Below are 21,678 nucleotides of genomic sequence, written 5' to 3'. Positions count from 1 at the left end.
GGATTGGAGTGTTGTGTATACCCTCGGCTATAGTGAGGCATTGTGTTGTGTGCTAGGTGTGTTCCCCTTTCCCCCTCTACAATGTCAATGGGCGGGCGTCTAGATATGTGTAGGTAAGTTTGGAGGGAGATGAAGTTTTAAAGAAATTTAATTTGTAAATTCTTAACGCGTATACCAGTGCACATACCGGTGCCCAAATCGATGTCTATACCGACACGTATACCGATACACATATTGGCACCTGAACTGATGAATTCTGTAAAAAATAGAACCCATAGGTTTCTCCTGCGCATTTCTCTCGTTTCCTCTCTTTTTCTCTTGCCCTCCTCCTCCTCACGTGTTGCAGATTTGTTGCCTCACGACTTGCCGGAGTTGAGATTTTCCCTCGTACGCTATTACCCATCAACAAGGTAATCTTAGTTTCAAGTTTCCTAGTAGATTTGTTCATTTGTGTGTGTGTGTGTGTGTGTGTGTGTGTGTAACATAGTGTTTGTGTGTGTGTGTGTGTTTGCAAGTTTGAGAACATTTTTTACTTTATTTCTTGCTCAAATAGGTCGTATGGTAGTGCTCTGACACTCTTTTTTTTTGCATACACACATTCACATAAACATGCACGCAAGTAAACAAAAATGCACACTAAACAATATAAACAAACTATATACAACGCACACACATATTTTTCAATTCAAACAAAAATAAAATAAAATTAGTTTTTTATTTTATAAATAATATTAATTAGAAAACATCATTAATAAAGAAAGATAATGAAATTATCATTAAAAGAAAGATTTATTTTGATTTATGTTACTGTATAATTATTTTTTTTGTAAATAAATTTTAGAAATTAGAAAATTATATTATTATTTTTGTAATTGAGACTTATTGTAATCTATTCACTTAATTAGGTTTAGTCCTTTAACACTAACCGTTTAAGTACTAAGTCGTTTCATTGCTTAGGATTGGTCTGCATATTTAGATCGGTGAAGGTTAGCTTGTTAATTAGAGTGCCTAGCTGCTTACATATTGAATCGTTTAGCCGAGACCACTTAGTCCTACATGCGGCTTGGCTAGTTTTGTTATTTAGTCACTTAGCGACTTAGGGCTAGTCATGTAGATTTAATCGATATTCAGATGGTTTATCAGGGCTTGCTGCACTTGCCTACACACACACCCAACACTGCACACACAAGCACAAGATCAATAGAACAGAGGGGGGAAAGGGAAAATGAAACCAAATTGCACGCAATCCTTTGCTCACAAAAACCTACTACAAATGGCCTCGTCGGCACAACCTCGACGAACACAAAAAATTGATCACAACTATCCTCATTGGTGCCGTTGTAGAGAATCCGACTCTCTTCTTCTTACCTTCCTTGTCGAAGCACACACACATGCACACACGTGAGCTCTTTTCTCTCTCGAGCTCTTGTCACGTGAAAGCCCTCCCTCCAAGAGCGTCTCCTTGGGCTTGCCTTATGCTTGACCAATGAACAAAGAATAAGATCAACCGAAAGGCAAAAAGCCATTGGCTCTTCCTTGCCCAAAGAAAAAGAAATACTCCTTTCTTTGTTTGTTTTTTTGCAAAACTCACAATTGTGAGTGAATTACATTGAGCAACCCAAAAAATTACAAAGTCTTGTCATGCTCTTGTTAAGCCATGACATCATCCAGGGACCATACTTACATTGGCTATCAGGGTAGCCACCCCTACCAACTTGCCCCCTCATCCTTGATACACAAGGTCCATAATCTTGTCATTCTGAGATCTTTTATTTACGGATGGCCAAAATTTTCCCCCATCCTAGGGATTCCATCTGCTGACAACAAGGCACAAGTAGTCCTAGACCAATCCTCCAAGTGTTGCTTGCACCCGAGTGTCCATATTAGCACTTTGCTTTCTTGTATAATTTCTGCGAAGCTTGCCACCTCAAAACCTCCTTCAAACACACGGCGATTCCTTGTCTGCCATACATTATGTAAGAAGAAGTATCTGACAATCTGAGTGTTGACGAGGAGTGCACGACTACCTGAATTCTTACCTCCAAGGAATAGGTCAGTCTTGAAAAAACTAATTTTCCGTGTTCTTTGGACCAACTTGCATATTTTCCCTGTGAGGCCTTTGATAGTTGGGCAGTCCATGAATAGTGGGCCAAATCTTCACTAGCCAACTTGCACCCCAAGCATCAATCTGACCCAATCCCTCTCTCTTGAATCTTCACCCCCGTCGGTAGAGCACCCCACATAACCTTCCATAAGAAAACCTTCATGTGCTGCCTTTGGCTTCCATATGTTCTCCATTACATGCTCCCACCTTTCCTCCGGCCATTACTTTTTGCATAGCTTGCTAAGAGGGATAGAACAATTCTTCTTCTGCATCATTGTCTGATAAATGCTTTTTAGTATGGGGTTTCTTTAAGAGACTGCTTCCGGGCCATTTCCAGGCATTTCAGTCCAGCTGCGAATCACAGATTGGCATCACTAGATTGTAAAGCTCTTTCATCCCTTTGTGGACAAGCAAGACCTCAAAGCTATTAAGTTGGTACTGGGTAACCATAAGGTCCATGGTTTTCCAACTCTTGTTGCCACTGTCCCAGAAGTGCCCAAGTCGCTTTAGACCCTTATTATTCAGCTTCCTGGCTGTCTCAATCCAATAGAGAGTTTGTGGCAGATCTACAACTTTGGAAAGCCCATGGGGACCAATGCAGAATGGATTTCTTGAAGTATCTGGCTTCTTCACCCCACTTTAAGACTCCTGCTGCTCTATTGAATTTTCTTACCAATTCTCTTGAACTGCCCACCAGTCTTAAGGTAGACCACGTCGGGGCTAGCAGTTTGTCATGAACCTCCGCCCCTCTCCACTTTCCACCCTTCGAGCCAAGTTTAGCTGCTTCTATCATATCACTGATCATGACAGCCCAAACTTGATCCTGTTTAGCCAAGGAAACAAAAAAATTGGCACAACAAGCTTCTGCATGGGCCACAAGGTTGAGAATTCTGATGCCTCCTTGATTCCCCGGCTGAGCAACTGATTCCCAATGTGCCCATTGCCATGGCCTAGAAGATTTCGTGTTATTTTTCCATAAAAACCTTTTTACTGGTTTTAAGAACTCTTTTCAGTGACACTTAGCCATCTTGAGAAGTGGGCTAGTGAAGGCAATATAAGGAATCATAAAGGCATTCATCACTTTTATCCGACTTGGGAATGGGAGAAGAGCATACTCCCACCTACTCATTTTTGTTTTGATTTTTTCAAGCACCCACTCAAATCTTTGATTGTGAGTTACGTCCACCCCCAAGGGTACTCCCAGATGTCTAAAGATATTCCCTTTTGTGACAATCTCCCCTGACCAGACAGAAGGGTCAAATGAGTCAATTTCTGATAGGGAGATCAGCCTTGACTTCTCTATATTACATTGGGACCTCGAAGCTACAGAGAATATTTGTACAATCTCCAGAGCTTTTCTGATGACCTGGGGGCACTCCTTCAAGAAGAGGAGAGAATCGTCTGCAAAAAGTTTTGCTAAGAGTTGGCTATTTCCTGTTAAGGAAAGTCCTTGCAACTCCCCTCGTTCCACACTAGCTTCGAGCGTCATGCTTAGAGGATGTGATCCTATGGCGAAAAGTAGGGGGGCCAGAGGGCATCCCTACTTAATAGACCTTTTGACCTCAAAAGAGCCCATAATTCTATCGTTGAATAGGAGCTCTAACTAGCTTCCAACCCCCATTACACATACCAACCGACATAGGTGAGGCCCAAAGCCTAGAGCTTTCATGACGGCTTCTATATATTTCCATGTTATTATGTCATAAGCCTTGTCCAGGTCCACAACTGCAACAAAATGCACTCCTGCTTTGTGACAGTTCCACCATTGCTGCCAAGATGTTATCGTAAATGGACCTTCCTTTGATGAACCCATGTTGATGGGGTGAGATGATCTTGGTTAGTAAGGGGGCTAGTATGAGGGCTACTGCTTTAGCTATAATTTTGCAGGCCACAGACATCATCGTTATAGGGCACCAATGTTTCAGTTGAGAAAAACAGATCTGTTTTGGGATGGGTTTGATAAGCCCTCTCTTCACACTTATCTCCAATGACCCTTCGACCATGGCTTTATTGGCCAATCTTGTGATTGGGGCCTTAAGATCATCCCAAAATTCTCTATAGAATTTCACCGTCATCCCGTCCCAACCAGGGTACTTTTCCTTCCCAAGGGCTTGCAATGCTAGCAAACATTCGTCTTCGAAGAATTCCCGTTCCAAGCAATTAGGTTCTGAATGGGGAATTTCCTTCTTGACACTTTGAAGTAAGGTCCCTCTGGCTTCTTCCACTTGTTGGGACTGGGTCTCTGGCCTTCCAATGATTTGACTAAGATAGCTCAACATCAGACAAGCCATATCATCCTGGTTATGAACTGTTGTCTCTTTCTCATCATCGAGAGAGCGGACGTGGCCCCGGCTCTTCTTCATTTTTGAAGCCCTAAAATAATGAGCTTGATTGGAGGCTTTAGGTTGAAGAAAATTCTCCCTGGAGAGAGTCCTTGCCTTTCTAATATCTTCTAACTGCTCATTTACAAGGTTAGATTTGGCTTTGAGCCGTCGTTTGTGCTCCTCCTCAGTAGCATGCCCATTGCTTTTATGGAGGTAAGCAATTGTACCTCCGCTGTAAGATGCAGAAGGTGTACCTCCCTAGCTTTCTTGATTCGGGGGCCTGAGGTTTTGATTGCTTTTTGGATGCTTCGAGCAAAGAGGTCCCACGCATTGTGTTTGTTGAGGGCGACATCTTTTTCGAGCTTACCCAGTGCTTTCTTGGTTAGATTCCTAAAAAGAGGGTCTTTGAATAGGTATGCCCCTGTTACTAACAGTTTTTTCTCACCTCTTGGGGCCTGTCTGCTCCTCCTCTTTATTCTTCTTAAAATGTATGTGCAGAGGAATGTGATCCAAAAGGATTTTGGTTGGGACTGCCTTCATCTCTATCAACGACGGTATCCAGTCAACTTGGTGCGAGCAATAGCATCTTTCCAACCTGGAGGCAGTGCGGGCATACTGGAGGCTTGTGTAGGTGAAACTAGGCGTGTTGTTCCATGGACGAACTTCCCATAAGTCGATCATTGCCCACTTTTTGCACAAGCTTTTTCGTTTAGAACTTTCTGAGCCAGCCAGCATACTGGAGGATCCTGTTCTATCACTGATCTTTTCTACCATATTAAAGTCGCCAACCAACAGCCACTCCCCTTCAATAGGGGTATCTCTAAGATGCATCCATAGTTTAGCTCTATCTTTTGCATTTCAAGGGCCGTACACATTCACAATGGTGAAGGGATGCCCTTCCAATCTGATTCTAATCCCCAGGATTCTGCCGGATGGGTGGTTAAGAACCAACTTCAGCTCCAATTCTCTATCCGCAATGTTGTGGACGCCACTGAAATCGTTACTTCTTTCTCCATACAATACCTGTTTCTTTCCTAGCACCTGCTTTCTCTTGATATGGGCATCTAAGTGGTGTTCCTAGATGGCTAGCAGTTGACTGTCTTCTCCTTTTGTATTTCCTCCCAGAATAGGGTACTCTTCTTACAGGTTTTCAACCCCTTTACATTCCAAGATTGGATAGTGAGAGACTCCATCATTAATGAGGGGTTCATTGGGATAGAGGAACTAATTCTTCAGCATCCGAATCATCCCCCCCCCCCCCCCCCCCCCCCCCCCCCCCCTCTTCTCCTTGGTTTCCAGAGAATTCGGGGGTTCCAAGTCAGGGGATTCCTTTTCTTGCAGTGCTGCAAATGCTTTGTGCAGTGGGACAATGAATCCCCCTCCTTTTGAAGGGATGGAGGATGAATTAGATCCTTTCACCTCAAGTGTTCTCATGACTTGAAGCACTTTGGAGTCACTTGCCACTGCCTTCACTGTTTTGGCTCTTTTCAGATGAGGGACTTGGACAGCCGTCACCGTTGTCACTGTCATAAATTGGGGGTAGCAGCGGAAGTAATGATCCTATTATTATTGCTTGCACCTTCGGAAGTTCATTGTATGGGAATTGATTCCTCCACAATCTTTTCCTGCATCTTTCTCCTGCTCTTGTGTTTCCCCGTAATGCCGGTAGTGTGGATGTGTGTGCCCCCCCCCTCCCCCGGATCGACAGTGTTTTGTGTGAAAGAGTGATATTGAGTGGGTGCGTGCGTGTGTAATGGTGGAGACTGACTGTGGCAGTATGTATAGATCTCTAAGAGGATAGGGGTGTTGTGGATAACCTAATCTATAGAGAGGCCTTTTTTGTTGTTCTGGGTGTATTCCCCCATTTCCCCTCTCCGTCTTTTGGTGCCCCCACTGAGGAGCACGCTGATTGCTCCAAGATGATTAAAGAAAAAGTGTTTTTTTTGCATTGGAAGTCATGGCGGCTAGAAGCTATGGGCCGATTTCCACAAGCGAGGAGGGTCCCAACGAGTGGACGTCGGATTTCGAGCTATATATGCTATCATTGGGTATGCCAAATGAGGATAGCAATATGCAGACATTCCTTTTGATGATACATGGAAAAGGCAAAAATTGGTATGAAGCTTCGGAAGGCGAGCAGAGGCAAGCGTGGCCGGCTCTACGGGCAAGGTTTCTTCATAACTTTTGCAAGGATGCATCCCCAATCAAGATGAATGAAAAGTTGAAGGCACTTAGGCAAGATGTAAGTGAAGAGTTCAATTTCTTTTTGGGTCATGTTGAAGAGTGTTGGGCAAAATTAGTGGTAGCCATGCAGTTGGCTAATAGGGATTACTTTAAGGTGGAAAAATTCATTGCATGTCTACACCCCAAGGTGAGAGAGAAAGTCAATTTTGAAAGACCAAAAAATTACAATGGTGCGGTAGAAATTGCACGGTAAGAGCAGCAAGATAAATGAGAAGATAGAGCAAGGTGTGTCCAGCTACGAGATGATGGCCCCCCTTCAACCGCAGAGTGTGAGGGAGGCTATGCACAAAGAAAATCACGGAAATTGAGGTGTAGTCATTGTGCCACAAAATTGGGTATGTACGGTGCAGGATTTGTCCGAGAAAACGCAAGAGTTGCGGCTTAACGTGATGGATAGAGGACAACCAAGAGGAGCGAGGGGCAGGGCGAGTCCGCTGCCTGGTAGGTGTTACAATTATGAAAGAGGGGCATTATGCTCCCAACTTTCCTCAGCCACCAAGAGAGAGAGGCGTAATTCACCCATTGTTTGGTAGAGGTTGAGGTCAAGGTCAATGTAATGGTCTAAAAGAGCAGGCCGTGCTCTGCTAGTGAGAAGTGTGTTTTTGAAGGTGTTTTTTGAGAGGATATGGGTGTTGGGGATACCTTGAGATATATAGAGGATTTTGTTGTTGTTCCGGGTGTGTTCCCCCATTCCCCCTCTCCAACATTATGTCCTTAAAATTGGGGTCAGTAGCATACTATCTATCATGGAAGATAGATCATTTTGAGTTGTTAGAGACACCGCATTTGCCCTTGGTCATCATGATAGTACATCGGCCACTTGATTATGCTACCATCAATATAAGCAATATGAAAATTGAAAATTGGAAGGAAATTTTTCCACCTCATTTCTTTGTCATAAAGGCTGGTTTGCATCATGAAGCACTTGAGACTTTGATGGTCCATTTGTGATATGAATGGAGTCCCCAAAAGGTAGTGATTCCATGTGTCTAGAGCATATAGAAAAACTAGTAGCTCTCTTTCATATATTCCCAAAACTCTTTGATCGATATTGACTCTTTGACTTTCATATGCTATGGCATGCCCTTCTTGGAGAAAAACTGTCCCAACGCAATCTCCACAAGCATCACATTGGACCTCAAATGGCTCTGAGAGATCCAATAATATAAGCATTGTTTGAGAGGTGAGATTTTCTTTAAGCTTGTCAAAATAATTTGTCTCTTTAGAAGTCCATGAATACTTAACATTTTTCTTTGTTTAGTCATGTAATGGTCATGCTAGTTGAGAGAATTTTTCTATGAAGCGTCTATAGTATGAGCACATACCAACAAAGCTTTGTAGATCATGTAGATTCCTTGAGTTAGGCCATTCTTTTATTACCTCTAACTTTGATGGATACATATGAATACCATCTTGAGAGATAGTGTGACCTAAGTACTAAATCTCTTGAAGGAAAAATTCACTCTTCTTGTGGTTAATGAAAAGTTTATTCTCCCTCAAAGCCTAAAATATTACCTAGAGATGTTGCTTATGCTCCTCGAGAGAATTGGAGTAAATGATTCTATCATTGAAGAATACTCTAGTAAACTTGTGGTAGGGCCTAAAAAAAATTCTCCATAAGGCGGTTGAATGTGGCCAGAGCATTTGTCAAGCCAAAAGGCATGACAAGATATTCATAAAGACCAAATGTTGTGTGAAAATTAGTCTTTACAACATCTTCATTCAAACTCCCCTATTCGGCGAGCACTTTATATTTGGCATCGCTACAAGGAATTGCTTCATGATGGAAAGTTATAGAGTTTTCCATGTCTTTAAAGCTTCACCGTTGCCTCAAATTCTAGCCCACCATTGATGAGAAGATTTTTGAAAGTGCATAGATACATGATGTAGCTTGGAGAACTCTGTGAAGCCCTCATCTCCAAAGGCCGCATCAAATTGCTGGATGAAGGCCAATACTTTGTCAGTGGTACAAAAGGTGACATCATAGGTGAGAATAGAGATGCTCTTTTCTCCCTCTTTGAAATTATTTAGCTTGTAGGAACTTTTCCAAGAAACATAGGATTTGCGATGTCCTCTCTTCTTGTATTCTCTATGAGAATAGCCGTTGCTTTCATCGGAGGAGGAAGATGATGAAGATGGAGAAGAGGGTGACCTCTTTCTCACCTTTTTCTTCCTCTATTTCCTTTTAATATGACAAGGAGAAGGACTATGATATTTTTCTCTTGAGAGGAGTTGGAGATCTTCTAGATCACCGTCTTCACGGAGCCATATATTTGGAGGAATTTGTGAGTCACTTGTTTCTTGTTCATTGGACTCCTCTTCTTCTCTCAGAGGAGAGAGTCTTATTTTGGAAGTCCTTAGAAGGGGCTTCCTAAGGTCTCTCTTCTCTTGGAGAGGTACGTAGATTCCATAAGTGAGAAGTTTTTGGGTAACTTTGGCTTGCAAAGCAAGTTTTCCAATAGCTTGTTGCAACCTAGTGACAAGATAGTTCACAAACAGTGGGGCATCACCATTAGCACTTCATGTGCAAAGAAAAAGCTATCAAAATACATTCAACTCTCTTTATTATTGTCATCCATGCTAATTAAACTTATGTATTTTCTTGTGCTTTGGCAACTCAAAGATTTAGTTGCTACTCTTATTAACTTTAAACAATTAGCTCTCAAGTAGCCAGACCCATGGTTTAGAGTGTTGATTGCAAAGAGCAGTGGAGAGGGTCTAACATTGCTTGCTTGATTATGGTTCCTTGTTGAGATTGCTAGTAGTTTAATAATGGTTAAAGCCAAAGGCAAGCCTTGATAGCCTCCATTATTATGTCTATAGTTCCCAATGGTGTACCTTGAATTAAGTCCTTTTCAACCAAGTTAATAGATCCTTGGTCCACTTACCCTCTTGCAATGAACGAACTGGTCCAACCTTTTATGAAAAACTTAAGGACCTCTCTTCTTAAGCAAAAAAGAGAAACTAATAGCTTTCATACCAATGTAATGGAATATGGCTATGACATTGATTTTAGTAGAATTTAAATAACCATAGTGAGAATTTCCTTTAAGAGAGTTCTTTGAGGATCATAAGAAGAGCACTTGATTAAAAGTAGCAAAATGAACATTACACTTAATTAACTTGGCATGAAAAATACTTGTAAAAGAGAGAGAGAGAGAGAGAGAGAGAGAGAGAGAGATAGAGGGAGAGAGAAATTTAAAAATTTGATAGCAATTGAGGACCGGATTTACTTGGAGCCGGTACCCCCTCCAAAAGGCTTTTATATTATAAATTTTCCCATGAAGAGAGGCTTGGTACAATACAAGATTTTTGTTCCGTGAGACCTTGTTGTTGCAGTGGAGATGGAAATATTTGAGAGATCCCCACGTCTCTAGTTCTGTTCAATATTTATTATTTTGATTTTCTTAACCCTGATATATGCGGTGGAAGCCAAATATACATTATATTCGGCCCATGAATTGGGATACTAAGAAGGAAGGGTCTCCCACACCCAAACTAGAGTAGGAGATGATTGACTCATGAATACCCAGCAACTTAGTAGTTGGCGTCATCACCTTCATCACATAAAGATGCCCCAAGTAACCATACCACATGTCAATCCTCCTCCATGCAATCATCAACATACCAAACACAAATTACTTTCACTCATGAAATCCATCAATCTTGTCATTATAACTAATATCTAATTCTCCTAAATGATTTTCTCATGTTAAAATGATCATTTAATATGGGGAAGTGCTAGGGGAGAAAAACCTAGAATTTTGGTTAAGCTGGCAGACCGGCCACGGTAGGGATCCAAAGGAGGGAAAATAGGGATCCAAAGAGGGGTCCATCTGCAAAAAGAGAAATGTGCAAAATTGGGCTTAAAAGACCTTAAGGCTCATCCCATTAAGACTTCCAAAATGCTAAGGTTCCAAAAATCAAAGGTTGTGTCCAATGGTCAAAAGCTTAGGAAATTTGGATGCTTTGTATGTGTGTAAAAAAAGTCTTCCAAAGTCCTACAAAGGAGGGGGAGAGACCAAGAAGTAGGGGATGAGAGAGAAATACACACACACAATCACAAGCTTCCTTTACACACAAGGGGAAAGAGGGACACATGTTAGCTCCCTAGCCTAGATGCCCTAGCCTAGATGCCCACAAGGTGTACTCAGATCCTATTGGATGGCCATGGAGGTGGATCAATGAGAATTAGGCTCCAGTAAATCTAGTTTAATTAATTTTAAAAACACTTAAAAAAAGAACCAATAAGAATTAAGCTCTCTAGAAGACTATTAGACAGTCTCCGAAGGGGTCCAATGAGCATTCAGCAGCCCAATGGCTTGCCTGATTCCTATTGGCCAAGATGCAAAGGGGTCCAATGAGAGTTTAGTTGCATTTATTAATTACCTAAATCTCTCACAAAAGGGAAAAGGGGGACACATGTCAGAAGGCTATCACTTATGCTTCTTAATACTTGTTGGCTAAGCCAGGAAAGGGCCAATAGGGTTTCCGCATGAGAAAATAGCAAGAGGGGTCGACCAAGAGAGAGAGGGGCTGATTTTCTCAAGGAATTATTGCATACACACTCACACAAGTCCATGTGTGGAGCAAGAAGACTCTCTCTCTCTCTCTCCGTCTCAAGCTTTAATGGAAAGCTTACCACCTACTCCAAGCTTGTGACAAGGGAGGTCTACACTAACAACTCTTGGATTTGTGATGCAAATCCAACCAAGATCTAAGATTCAATGCATGCTCATCTCCTTTACCACGCTAATTAATAAGCTAAGCTATGCTAATATGAGTGATTATGTGAGGAGATGTATAGCTTTCTCGTAAGACTACTCCTTCTTGCTCTCAATCTACTCTCATACACCCCTAGCTCTCACCATCTTCAAAGATGTGTGAGGTCTTGGGTCTGAGACCATGAGGGAATTTATGTTGTGTTTAATAAGTGTTGTGCTTAGTTCTTGAAGTTTCCATCTTCATTGCACTGGCTAGTATTGAAGGAACACAAAGAATTGTACTGTAAAATGTCTCTCTTGATGGGAGAAACCATAATACAAAGCCTTTTGGAGGGGGGATCGGCTCCATGTAAATTAGTTCCTCAATTGTTGTCAATAGCTTAATTTCTCTCTCTTTGGAAGTATTGTTCATGCTATCTAACTAGGTGTTATACTTTTTGTTGCTCTCTCTCCACCCAATCACTCTTGTTATTCTCATTAGGAATCTATTCTAATGAAATGCTCACTATGTTCATGATATTTTCCGCTACACACAAGTTACTAGGCCATTAAATGTTACATTGGTATCAGAGCACAAGGTTTCTCTTTTCTTGCTCAAGAAGGGAGGTCCTCAAGCTAGCTATAAATGGTTGTTATTATTAATTGCAAATGAGTAAGTAGAACAGGGATTTTTTAGCCTTGCAGTGTGCCTGCCTTTGTGCAGATAATGGGGCATCACCATCAAGATCTATGGTGTTAATAGTAGATTCCTACGGGGCTTGCCTACGGATTAACCACTATTGAGATATTAGAAGCTTGACAAGAGCCGGTGTTGTTTCAATGTTGAATGACTCTCTCTTCTACTCCTTGCAATTAATGGTATTCAAGCCACGGGTATAGTAGCTTGAGTACTTTTTCTAAAGGGGTAAACAGGAGTAGAAACTAGGGGTTGAAGTGCCAAAGTACACCTAAAAAGTTACATCTCAAAATTGTTAGAATGGCTAACAATAGTAAAGAGAGTGAAATGAATGTTAATAACTTTGATTTTGCTAATGAGTAGGCTACTAATGATGCCCCTATGTTTGTCGACCACGTTGTTTCTAGGCTTCAATAAGCCATGGGAAATCCATCCCTCCAAAGTGAAGTGCAACGTCAGCTTCATGCTCATGGGATTCTACAAGCTCTCCAGCATGACGAGAGAGTACCTAGGAAGCCTCCTTGTGAGACTCCCAAAAGAGGTCTCTCTCCGATTCGGGAAGAAGAAGACGATCCATACAAAGGGCTTAGAAATCTTCTTCTTGATGAAGCATCTCCTTCTCAAAGGGGAACTCAAGAGCCTCTACCCAAGGAACAAGAAAGAAGCGAGTCTCCTGCTACCTTGGCATAGATGGCTCCATGAATATGGCGGGCTAAACGCGCTCCATCACCTCTAAAATGGAGAAGACCATCGCACACTTCTCCACACAGTAATTCAAAGAGGGATGACAAAAAGCAAGAGAATAAAAAGGAAAGAAATAGGACACACTCTTTTCCATCTTCTTCATTCTCTTCCTCTTATGAAAGTGATGGTTAAGACAAAGAAGATCAAGGCAACAAAAAGGCAAGAAATAGGTCCCCCTCTTCTCCATCTTCCTTAAATTCTTCATCTTCTGAAGAAAGTAATGGTGCAACCTTTGAACCATAAAAAAGAAGAGGCCATAGGAAATCCTATGCCACATGGAATAGGTCGTCCAAGCTCAAGAAGTTCAAAGAGGGAGGAAAGAGAATCTCTTTCCTTACCTATGATGGCACCTTTGGTGCTACAGACAAAGTCTTGGCCTTTACCCAACAATTTGATGCGGTGTTTGGAGATGAGGGATTCATGGAGTCCTCTAAGATACACCATGTAGCCATGCACTTTCAAAAGTCCGCCAGGCAAAGGTGGCCTAGCCTACGGCCCAATGGTGAAGCTCCATGAACATGGAAATATTTAAGAGTTTCCATTATGAAGCAGTTTTTGGCCACCGATGCCAAAGATAAAGTACTCACCAAATGGCGAAGCTTGAAGCTCTCTACCTACGAATCTATTCACAAATATGTGGAAAAGTTTTGGGACCTAAAACTCAAAGCCACTGTCGTCAAAAAGTTGGATTTTGGAGAGAAAAAGCAACAATTTTGTGCGGGTTTAACCGAAGAAATGGTGGAGTATGTCAGCTCCCAAAGGCCAGACACCATATTGACGGTTATACACCATACTACGGTGGCTTCTTGAATCAATTTCCAAACAGGGGCTAAAAGAAATTCTAAGCCCACAGAAAACAAGGGTTCCAATGAGCCTAAGGGGAAGGACAATGTCCAAAAGTCTCCTAAGGTAAACTCCAACAAAGCTAAAGAGAAGGGAGTTTACAAAGGCAAAAATAAACTCTCTCCTGAAGAGCTTGAGCGTTATCTCAAGAATAACCATTGTTTCAAGTGCGGTGAGCAAGGGCATGTGTACCGCGCTTGTCCCCAAAAGAACAACTACCATGAGCCTCCTAGAGCTACCTTGGTTGAAATCCAAGAGGAGGAAACTCACCACAAAGGATCTCCTCTATGCCATGCTTGGGGAAAGGTAAGAGAACATGATCCTTTTATTCTCTTTGACCCTAGTTCTACTCATAATTTCATATCCACGGAGTTGGCCACCAAGCTAGGCATCCAAGCCTATGAGATGGGAGATGTCCTACCCACCGCAAACGGTGCTTTCAAGGGTCAAGAAGCTTCAGTCACTCCCTTAATCGGGAAATTGAGGCTCCATGTCCAAATGTATGTGGACAAAGAGGACTTGTTTATCTCTCCTCTCAAGCATGAGGATGTAATCCTAGGGGCACCATGGTTTGATCGCATGGCTACCAATCATTTAAATTCCCTGAAAGAAAAATCTACTTTAGGTTCATGGAAAAAGATATGTACATAGATGCTAAGCAAATGGGTAACACTATACCTATTATACATATGAAATCTTTCAATAAGTTAATAAAGAGCTCTATTTCTGTGTACATGATTTTTGTTACAGATTCTCAAAATAAACCTAATGCTTTAACGAAAGAAAATATAAACAATCCACAAAGAATTAGAGTTATCCAATTTTCTCAAGGGCTTTCAAGATGTCTTTATTGATGACATCCCTTGTGAGCTACCTCCTAAATGAGGCAATGAGGACCATTCAATTGAACTTCTTCCAAGAAGTTCACTACCTAATAAACCTCATTATAGAGTTTCTCAAGCTCAACAAGAGGAGATTATGCGGCAAGTGCATGAGTTAGTTGAGAAGGGCCCTAGCTCATCTCCATTTTTCTCACCTGTGCTATTAGTGCAAAATGAAGACGGCACATATCATATGTGTGTCGACTATAGAGCACTAAATAGGATCACTATCAAAAATAGGTTTCCCATTCCATGGGTAGAAGGCCTATTTGATCAGCTACAAGGGGCCACCTACTTCAATAGGATTGAAGTAGGTGGCTATCATCAAATAAGGATAGTTGATCAAGACACAAGGGGCCACCTACTTCAATAGGATTGAATTAAAAAGTGGTTATCATCAAATAAGGATAGTTGATCAAGACATTGTAAAGACTGCATTTCGCACTACGTTTGGTCTTTACAAATATATTTTCATGCCTTTTGGCTTGAACAATGCACAAGCCACATTCAACCGCTTGATGGAGAAGCTATTTAGGCCTCACCGAACGTTTATTGGAGTGTTCTTTGATGATATCATTATCTACTTTAATTCATTAGACAAACACAAACAACACCTCCAGGTAATATTTCAAGTTCTGAGAGAGAATAAAATTTATGTTAATAAAAAAAGAAAAGTGAATTTTTCTTGCAAGAGATTAGTATTTAGGTCACATTATCTCTCAAGATGGCATCCAAATGGATCCATCAAAGTTAGAGGTAATAAAAGGATGGCCTAAACCAAGGAATATTCATGAACTAAGAAGCTTTATAGTTATGTGTGCATACTATAGATGCTTCATAGAAAAGTTCTCACTAGTAGCAGGACCATTACATGACCTAACAAAGAAAAACGTTAGGTATACTTGGTCTGTCAAGGAGAACAATGCTTTCAAAAAGCTTAAAGAAAAGCTTATCTCTCAACCTCCACTTACACTACCGGATCTCTCAAAGCCATTTTAGGTCCAATGTGACGCTTGTGGTGATTGCCTTGGAGCTGCTTTGCTTCAAGGAGGGCATGCCATAGCCTATGAAAGTCGAAGGCTTGATCCTGTTGAGCAAGCTCTAGGCATATATGAAAAGGAACTTCTCGCAGTTCTACATGCCTTAGACTCATGTAAACACTATTTATTGGGGACTCCTTTCATTCTACGAACGGATCACCAACTTCTCGCAGTTCTACATGCCTTAGACTCATGTAAACACTATTTATTGGGGACTCCTTTCATTTTGCGAACAGATCACCAAAGTCTTAAGTACTTCATGATGCAGACCAAGCTCTTCGACAAAAAAATGAGGTGGGCAAGTTTCCTTTCGCAATTTCATTTTCATATTGCTCACATTGCTGGCAAGCATAATCAAGTAGCCGATGCAATCCCAAGACGGCCAACAGTGAATGTGGTTTCCATAGAAACTCACAATGATCTATCTTCTATGATAGATGAGTATGCTATTGATCCCAATTTTAGAGATGTGATTTCAGCCCTTGCATTAGGGAAGAAAGAGGAACCATTTACTTTATAGGATGGGTATCTTCTCTATGGAAATAGACTATGCGTTACTAACTCACTACATGAGAAAGTAATGTATGAATCTCATGCTCCTCCTTATGCAGGGCATAGAGGGATTCAGTCTACCCTAAAAGGGATTGAAACATATTTCTATTGGCCTACCATGAAAGCAAACATACAAGAGTATGTTTCTAAATGTGTCGTATGCCAAAAGATGAAGTTTCATAGAGGGAAGAAACTTGGATTGCTTCAACCTTTGCCAATCCCTAATTCACCATGGGAGAGCATATCCATGGATTTTATCTTTGGATTGCCTAAGTCTATCCATGGCAATGTGGGAATATGGAAGATAGTAGATAGGTTCAGTAAATAAGCTCACTTTATACCTATCAAAAATACTATCAAAGCCCATTAAAAAAATGGCAACCCTCTTCATTTCACAAATATTCAAGTACCATGGCTTGCCAATGTCCATAAAGTTGGATAGAGACTCGGGGGATTTACTCTATATAAGAAACGGGACGCCACCTGCGAGTGGACAACTTGATAAAACCCCTATATATGACTCATATTAGTGAATATGACCCCCCTTTCTATGCTTATACAACAATCAATGAAGAAAAATATCATACCCCTATCTTATATATAATATTTAGGTCTCACATGATTTAACTGAGTAAAGCTAGTCAAAGAGTGTGTAGCATAGTGATCAGCAACGTACTAAGGAACCACTTCTATTGATCACTAGATGTATCCTCAATGTGTCTTAGTTTGAGTTTCAAATTGTGTGCCTGATCAACCTGCACTCTGGCTACTTATCCAATTATGACCCATCCAAAGGTGGTATAAATCAACCCTTGACCAGATACAAATCAGCCCTTATCTATGGCCGGCTTGATGTAAAATTTAATGTGTGACTTGATAAAAAAAAATTCCCAAAATTCATCTGAGTTCTAGTGCACACTGGTGACCAATTGTTATAAGTAATCAACCTGGGTCAGTTTTTACTCCCCCCCCCCCCCCCCCCATAAATATGATACCCCCTCCCTTATTTTTAAGCTTGGGAGATAAATTATTGGGGGCCTACCTCTAACTTTTAAGCTTATGTAACTTGTAAAAAACCCCCCCTCCCCTGCACTTACATGGTGCGGTAATTTTTCCATGGTGAATCCCTCGGGGATAGAGATCCTAGAATGACCAATAATTTTTGGAAGGGTATATTTGAGAATTTAGGGACAAGGCTAAACTTCTCTTTGGCCTATCACCCGCAAACGGATGGCCAAAGTGAAATAGTGTTGGGGTATAAAGCCCAATGTGGTCGCCCAGGTAAGTGGGCGGGCCGCCAGGTATGTACACATATTCTTTTGTAAAAACCTAATAAGAACTCACTATGCTCTACACATTATAGTAGAGCAAGTTCACCATATCGTCATGCTCTTCTTCTCGCACTCTCTCTCGCGTCGCACTTTCGCTTGTACTCCTTCAACTGGTATCAGAGCTCAGATCGAGGCTCGTGGCAGCACTGCAGGAGGCTAGAGTCACCAACTCAGATTGGAATGAAATTCGACAGGCAAAGAGACGGCCCCAAATCTCGTGGGCGAGCCCGAAGGGCTCGGTGTTGTCAAAATTTCATTCTGAGGTCATCTCGGCCATCGTTCGGCTTCGACAAAGGTCTGCGAAGGCCATTTTCGACTACGCGGTCTCGACGGGTGCAGATCCGACTCTGCAAATTTGGGGTTTTTGGCCTACGACTGCAGGTGCCGAGGATATCGACACTCCCAGAGTGTTGATTTGTGGCTGTCTACACATCGAAGGACGGCTCACAGTTCTTGGAGGCGTGTCACATACGACACGGGCGCATCTACACACAGACTGTAGGCGACATCCACTAGTTTATCAGGTAGCTTGTGTTTGCTGCTTGATATTCCTGATTTCATCCTGACATTGCAGGTACTTCCACATGGGATATATTGTCAGAGATGATGTATGTTTGTTGAGGGTTTGCTGGCTGTGAGTCACGCAACAAACAACCGCCGCAGCGGTTACAGCATATAGTGGGAAATTTGTGGATGTATGACTTTGTGGCAAGTCTATGTACTGTCGGATTTACTGCAGCCTTTGTTGAGGGTCGAGTGAGGTTTTATTGAGCTAGGGGATTCTCGAATGTTGAGATCCTTTCGGTGATCCAGGTCTTGGAGCGATCCCTCAAGCACCCTTAGATAGGCAGCTAGGATGTATTGACTCTGAGTTAGACAGTTGGGATTGCAGCTTTGCTTTACTGCCGTTGAGGCATTGTAGCAGTCTATGCTTACAGGACAATGATAGGACAGTCAGAGACAGTACAGGTGCAGGACAGGTTTACCCACAGCTTACAGTGTTAGAGAGACAATGGTTTTTTGAGCTGTTTTTTGGTCTGTTTTTAGTACACCAGAGCCATTTTACAAAGGAGACTCTACCAAAATTTTTGCAGAATCTGAAACTTTCTTGGTTCATTTGACAGGTTGATATTGGTTCAGAGGTCAGTTTACAGGGGAAACTCTGCCGAATTGTTCCCAGGAAAGTAAACTACTGTGAATCATAGCTATGGCTGGATCACAGGACACTGCTCTTTACAATATCAAGAAGCTGTATGGAACCAATTTCCCATTGTGGAAGCAGCAGATTTGGCACGTGTTGGTACAAAAGAAGCAGATAAACCTATAAAGCTCAAGGGGATAAAACCAGAAGATATGGACGAAGATGAATGGAGCGAAATGGATGAATTGGCACTTTCTACCATTATGCTGACTTTGGCAGAAAGCGTTTACTTCAATGTAGCAGACGAGATGTCGGCTTATCAAGCATGGTTAAAGATGAGTGATCTTTATGAGAAGCAGAGTGCAGCTTCACAGGTATACTGGCTTAAGAAGCTTGTTGACTTGAAGATGAAAGAAGGGACACCTATATCCAATCATCTGAATGAATTCAACACAATCTATAGTCAGTTGTCAGCTCAAGGTGTCAAGTTTGATGAACCTGTTAGAGCTATGTTCCTGTTGATCACATTGCCGGAAAGTTGGGACACTTTTTGCACAGCTTTGAGTAATTCTGCACCTCCAGATGGTTTGAACATAGCAGGTGTAGAAGGAAGTCTGCTTACTGAAGAAACCAATAGAAAGACAATGGACAAAGGCAAAGGAACAGCCTTAGTTGTCAGGGGAAGGACCAAAGAAAAGTACAAAGGTGGAAAGAGGAATCAGTCTCGTAGCAAGTCCCGCAGTGCTAAAGGCAAGAGTGACATAGAATGCTACCATTGTGGCAAGAAGGGTCACATGAAAAGAGATTGCAGAGAATGGAAAGCAGAAAAAGGCAAAGAGAAAGCTGAAGACCATGGTGAGAAGAACAAGTCCTCAGTGAAGATTCAAGAAATAAATGTAACAAACACTGTTGCAGAGGATGACAGTCTAGTGTCAGGAGACATCTACTTCTTGAAGAATACAATGGAATCAGCTCTTCTTACATCATCTGATGGAAATGCACTAAGTGATTGGATTATAGACTCAGGGGCATCACTTCATGTGTCTCCAAACAAGGAGTGGTTTACCTCTTATGTGACCACTAAAGATCATGTTCAGCTAGGCAATGGGCAGACATGTGAAATCTTAGGTGTTGGAGATGTTCAATTGAAGTTTCAGAATGGCTCTTCTTTCACACTGAAGAATATGAGACATGTTCCCGTAAGTACAAAGAGCTTGATCAGCACAGGTTTACTTGATGATGTTGGCTACGTCACCACTTTTGGACAGAACATGTGGAAGATATCCAAGGGTTCTATGACAGTAGCACATGGAGTAAAGTCTGGAGGACTTTACATGATTTATGTATCAAATGTCTCTAAAAATGTAATCAATGTAACCGAGCAGCCGAACGTTTCTTTGTGGCATAGCCGGTTAGGACATATGTCCAAGAAGGGAATGGAAATCTTGTCTCGTTCTGGTTATTTTCCTGGCTTTTCATTTAATGATTTTGAATTCTGTGAACATTTTCTGTATGGTAAGCAAACACAGCAGCCACATAAGCATAGAAGCAGTAGAAGAGATACACAGTTGGCACTTGTTCATAGTGATTTGTGTGGACCTATGCCTAACCTATCTCTAGGGGGAGCTTCTTACTTTATGACATTTATAGATGATTACTCGAGGAAAGTATGGGTTTACTTTCTCAAGCACAAGGATGAAGCGTTTAGTGTTTTCAAAACGTTTGTGACACTTGTGGAGAATCAGAGTGGCAAGAAGCTTAAATGCTTACGCACTGACAATGGTGGAGAGTATGTTTCAAAGGCCTTTCATGACTTTTGTGAGTCAAAAGGTATAAAACGTGAACTTACTGCTCCTTACAATCCTCCTCAAAATGGTATTGCTGAGAGGATGAATAGGACCATACAAGAGAAGGTCACAAGTATGTTGTCTAATGCACAGCTGCCAAATGGGTTTTGGGCTGAAGCTGTATCAACAACTGTTCATCTTGTAAATAGATCTCCTAGCAAGGTTTTGCAGAAGGATTCAGTGCCAGAGATGGTATGGTCAGGCAAAATGCCCTCATACAAGCATCTCAGAGTCTTTGGCTGTGAGGCATATACTCAGTTCCAAAGGAATTTAGGAACAAACATGAGCCAAAGAGTAGAAAGTGCATCTTTCTAGGCTATGGTAATTCTGGTGGGATGGGGTACAGACTTTGGGATCCCGAATCCAGAAAGGTTGTCCGCAGTAATGATGTTCACTTTAATGAATCCAAATATCATTCTAAACCAGAGAGGGTTGATGAGATTAGAAGAGTTGTCTTCCAAGAAGATGGACCTACACGTGCAAGACAAAATGTCAGGGCTCAAGAGGAGCAAGGACAGGATAGAGTGGAACCACAGGTTGTGGCTGAGCCTGAGCCACCTATTGTGCGTAGATCTGGACGTGTCACGCGACCTCCTGATAGGTTTGTTCCATCTATGAACTATGTCATGTTGACTGATTGCAATGAGCCTTCATGTTACAAGGAAGCAGTGCAAATGAAGGACTCCGGGAATTGGCAATTGGCCATGCAGTCAGAGATGATAGCTCTGCATAAAAACTAGACATGGAAGCTAGTTAAATTACCACGGGGCAAAAAGGCTCTACCCTGTAAATGGGTTTACAGGTATAAGATCACTGCTCATGATAGTCAGCCAAAGTACAAAGCAAGGCTTGTTGCCAAGGGCTTTAAGCAAGAACAAGGCATTGACTTTGATGAAGTCTTCTCTCCGGTGGTCAAGATGACTACATTGAGATGATTTCTTGCATTGGTTGCCATATTAGATTTGGTGTTGCACCAAATGGATGTCAAGACAGCGTTCTTGCATGGTGATTTAGATGTGGAAATTTACATGCAGCAGCCAGAAGGGTTTGTTGAGAAAGGCAAGGAAGATTGGGTATGCCAGTTGTTAAAGAGTCTTTATGGCTTAAAACAATCACCGAGGGCATGGTACCATAAATTCCACAAGTTTATTGTTTCTCAAGGCTACAAACGTAGTGAGTTCGATCACTGTCTATATACAAAGAAGGCTAAGGATGGTAGTTGGCTGA

This window comes from Adiantum capillus-veneris, chromosome 18, assembly GCF_014529385.1.
Source record: "Adiantum capillus-veneris isolate H3 chromosome 18, ASM1452938v2, whole genome shotgun sequence".
NCBI lineage: Eukaryota > Viridiplantae > Streptophyta > Polypodiopsida > Polypodiales > Pteridaceae > Adiantum > Adiantum capillus-veneris.
This window is presented reverse-complemented; position numbering follows the sequence as displayed.